Source organism: Artemia sp. Qi Xiang Cuo, chromosome 5 (genome assembly GCF_049724085.1).
Source record: "Artemia sp. Qi Xiang Cuo chromosome 5, ASM4972408v1, whole genome shotgun sequence".
NCBI lineage: Eukaryota > Metazoa > Arthropoda > Branchiopoda > Anostraca > Artemiidae > Artemia > Artemia sp. Qi Xiang Cuo.
Window position 1 is genome coordinate 41,290,127 of NC_142798.1, and position 4,806 is coordinate 41,294,932.

Consider the following 4,806-nt stretch of genomic DNA (forward strand, 5'->3'; position numbering starts at 1 on the left):
GTTTAGTTTCTTCTTATTTAAGCTACACTGTTCATCCCACCATATTGGTTCATTCATAGTCTTGTTGCCCAATGTCTTGATGGGGATAGTCTTTTTAGCCACTTTCATCAGTAGATCTTGTAATCTTTCAATTTTCTTCTCTGTAGTCATAACTGTTGCCAGTTCTTCTTCAAGACTTATACTTATAAATTCTTTCTGGACGTAGTCCCAGTTAACTTTCTTCAATTTAAAGGTAGGGTGTGTTGGTGGGAGGTTTGATTTCTTAGTGTAGATCCTTTATACTCAATTATCACTGGCTCATGATTACTGGTTAAGGTTGGTTCAGGAGTTAAACTTATATTTAGTTGATTGATTATTGCTACTGCAGAGAATGTCAGGTCAATGGTAGAGTATACTCCTGTAATTGGGTTTCTTCTAGTTTGAAGTCCAAGTGGGGTCACTAGGCCAATGTCATCATTCTTATCCAGAGCACTTGGATACCTATACCACTACGATTTTGAGATCCACATAAACACCAGGCGTCTGAATGGGCATTAAAGTCACCAGTAATTATAAAAGACTCTTTGGCTTTAATCAGTTTTTTCAGTTTATTGAAAATGTCCTCTGTTTGTGGCTCATTTCCATTGGACTTGTGTATACTAACAATAACTACTGTATCACTCTTACCCAGGAATACTGAGCAAGCTACCATCTCAATTTTAGAACTTGTGATGTCTTTAATGACTAGTTTTTGAAACATCAATGACTTTTTAATGTATATTAATATTCCACCTCTTGACTGCTCTGCTCTATCTTTTCTTATTATTTCATAACTTCTAAGTCTCCATGAATACTGGGGCTTTAGCCATGTTTCTTGAAAGCATTCAACATCATTTTTTTCTTTTTCTAAATAGCACTCTAATAAGTCCTTTTTGCCTATCATAATAGATTGGATGTTAAAAGATAGCAACTTCATTCTGGTTTATTTGCTAGATTCCAAACTTCTTCTATATTGATTTCCACTTTGAACAGTGAGTGCATAAGTTGACATAACTTCACTATCCTATCTTTCATTTCTAATTCCTTGATGTCTATCACTTCTGGCACTTAGAATACAAATAACAGTAGCTGTTGAAGGGTGTTTTTTTTGGTTCAAGGGGGGGTTGCTCTTTCACAGCCTTCTTATTCAATGCATCTGCATAACTTTGGTATGCATTAGCTGCTCTTTTCATTGGTATGTTTTGGGCACAGTTTATATAATTATCCAGTAAGCTTATCGCAGATCATTTCTGGTCTTCGTTCTCAGTGCGAACAAAAAGCTCCTCCCACTTCTTTCTGCATTAGCGGGTTAGTCTGTTTCTGATTGTTTCCAACAAAGTGCATTATTCGTAATAGCGGGTTTCCACTTGTTTCCGATTAGATCACAGTCTGACTTGTCTACCCATGAAAAGATCTGATTCCCCCTATGTTTCTATCTGCAAAAACGTTCTCTGGATCACTCGCACCTTGGTCCGGGTTTTTATAATGGGTGAGATAGAGAAAGATCATACTGGATAATTATATGAACTGTGGTTTTGGGCAACTGCAATTTTTATGATTTCACGGTTTTGTTGGCGGGCTGGGCAGCTACCAGATGTTTCTTTCTTTTGTATAACTAATATATTTGTTGAGAACGCACGGCTGTCCTCGAATGTCTTTATTCTCAATTTCTTTATCACTTCTCCAATTTGATTAACCATCCTGGGCGTGATATCTACAAATGTTTGCCCATCTTCTATGGATGCTTGTTTTGCTGCAGTGTCAGCCATTTCATTTCCATTAATGTTCGATTGCCCCGGTACCCAATCCAATATAATGGTTACTCTCTTTTACAGTAGTTTCTGTAATTCCTCATGACAAAAGATCACTTCAGGAGCTACTTTATTTGCTAGATAAATATTCTTGATTGCCTCCAAAACACTTTTTGAATCCGAACAGATTCTATATTTTTCACCTGTGTGTCCCAAATCTATTATTTATGTCACTGCTTTGGCTATTGCAACTACTTCTGCTTGAAAAACTGTAGTTACATCACTAAATTTAATCAATTTAACTATATTCTTGGAGGGAATTACAAAAGCAGCCCCCACTCTATTATCCACTTTGGATGCATCTGTGAAGATGTTCACAGTTTCAAGATATTGCATTTCTTTTGTCATCTTGAATGATTGATCATAATCTAGATTATCCCACTTTTCAAATTCAGTATTGCACTGGTATGGGATGGATTTCCACTGAGGGGTTATGAACATGTTGAACACTCTCAACATTGATGTCAACTGACAATCCATTTGAAAGTCTTCCATTATCTCCTTTGCCCTCACAATACCGAATAATTTTTTCCATGAACACCACAACCTTCCCTCTTTTAGCATTCTCGATTTAATTGGATTCGACTGGTCAGATATCCATGTCTTCCGTAAAAACTTTAATGTTGCTATGTCTCTCCTGCTACCTAGCTTCTCAATCCCACTTTCTGATTCATGAAAGCTCCGTCGAGTTGTCTTTCTTGCTCCAAAAGCTGTCCTTAAAGCACTGTATTAAATAGTTTCCAGCTCCTCTAACAAGGACTTAGACGCTGCCATATAAATTATTCCTCCATATTCCAATTTCGTTCTTATGTATTTTATATCAAATTCCATTAAAAAGTCGGGCTTTGGGCCAAAATTTGCTCCACATAAAATTTTCATAATATTTAATCTTTTGGCACAATCATGTTTTCTTTAACTGTCTTATATGAGCTTTAAACGTCAGCTTTCTATCAATGGTAATTCCAAGCCATTTAAGTTGATTCACGGTTTCAATTTTTTCCCCATTTAGAAAAAGACAAAGAGCAGAGTACTTTTTTGTTCAAGTGATTACCATTGCTTTGGTTTTCTCGACCGAAACTGCACACAATTTTCCATGGCCCACGTTTTCATTAATTTTATTTTCTCCTGGGCCACTCTTTGCCCCTCCTCAACACGATCACACACTATCCACATTGCATTATCATCAGCGGAAATCCCAGCTCTATCCTCTCCTGTATCCAGTGGTATGTCAAATTCACTTATATTGTAATAATCTGGCCCCTATGAGGAGCCTTGTGGTACGCCACGTTTTCTCAGTACTTTTCTTTCCGAATATGCTTTACCCACTTTTACTGTCACTTCTCGTTGACGTAATAATCATAAGAAAATCTTAGTAAACGTCCTCTAACCTCTGCTGCAATCACTCCTTCTAGTATATGTCGATGAACCACACTATCAAAAGCACTACTCACATCAAAGAAAACTGCTAAACAGATTTTTCTATTTTCCAAACAATATACTGCATCATTTACAAACATTTGTAACACTTCTATAGTAGATCTGTTCTTTCTAAACCCACATTGAACATCTTTCAAAATGTTTGATCTTTCCACTTTCCTTGTAAGCCTTAACCATTCTTTCATAAACTTTTCCTAACACAGGAAGTAGAGTAATCATCCTTAAGTTTTCCATTTTTGAATTATCTTTGCCTTGTTTAGGAATCATAGTAACTACCCCATCCTTCCATATTTTTGGAAATTTTCCGTCTTTCCAGGCTTTGTTAATAATTTCTAACAATGTTTTTATCCATTTGTCACTTAAATGTTTGACATACTGTGGGTAAATCATGTCTAAACCTGGTACTGTTAATGGTAACTTTCGAATCACATTTTTTAACTCCTCTACCATAAAATATCTGTTATAATCCATATCATTTTCTATTTTCGAGAGTCTTGTTACCTTAGCAAATGTAAATTTTTCATCATCCTTAAAAGCGTCTGGTCTTCCAATCACTGACTCTACAAAATCTACTGCTTTATTCGCTTTTTCTTGTTCTTCCACTAACTCCTCTCCATTAACAGTCAAGGGTGGGTTACCATTATCATCTGTCTTCCCTGTATTTTTGTATTTCTGTCATTTTCTATTTTCGAGAGTCTTGTTACCTTAGCAAATGTAAATTTTTCATCATCCTTAAAATCGTCTGGTCTTCCAATCACTGACTCTACAAAATCTACTGCTTTATTCGCTTTTTCTTGTTCTTCCACTAGCTCCTCTCCATTAACAGTCAAGGGTGGGTTACAATTATCATCTGTCTTCCCTTTAATCAACTTTTTCACTGTTTTGTACACTCTACTTGCAGGCTGTCTAAAATCCAACTTCTCCACGAATTCTAGATACGAAATTTTCTTTGCTTCCACTGTTTGGCGCCTAAAGACTGCATATCTTCTTTGACACATTAAAAAATCTTCAAAGTTTGGAAGCTGATTGTTCCTTCTTCTTGCCTCTAATAGCGGTTTCTTTGCAACTGTACATTCATTGTTCCACCAAACACTCAGTTTGCGGTGAATAGGACCTCTTTTACTTTTTGGAGCCAGTTCTTGTGCTATTTCTAAGAGTGAGTTTTGAAATACATCTATCTTTCCATCGACATCTTCACAACCATTCAACCTGTGACTGAACGTCTGTTTCTTGTAATTTATTTGTAAAATCTTCCCAGTTAATCTTCTTTAAATTCACTTTGCTAGTTTCTTCATGATTTTTGCATACACTATTATCTTGAGAAATCTCTACCATAATGGGAAAATGATCACTATATAGATTGTATTCCATGTCACTTGTTACTGATACTTTTGGTGCCAATGAAGCTGATCATATGGTCAAGTCTATGGTCACTGATCTTCCTGTTCTGTTTTTGATTCTAGTTGGTAGATCCTTTGGAGTAAACAGGCATATATCTGAGTTTTTCATTAAAAATTCAAAGATTGTTCTCCCATTTCTA

General features: G+C 36.0%; 1 pseudogene; it reads right to left on the reverse strand.

The window, feature by feature from the left end:
- Window positions 1-439: 439 nt before the first annotated feature.
- Window positions 440-2,708, reverse strand: LOC148952149 (uncharacterized; annotated as a pseudogene).
- Window positions 2,709-4,806: the final 2,098 nt, after the last annotated feature.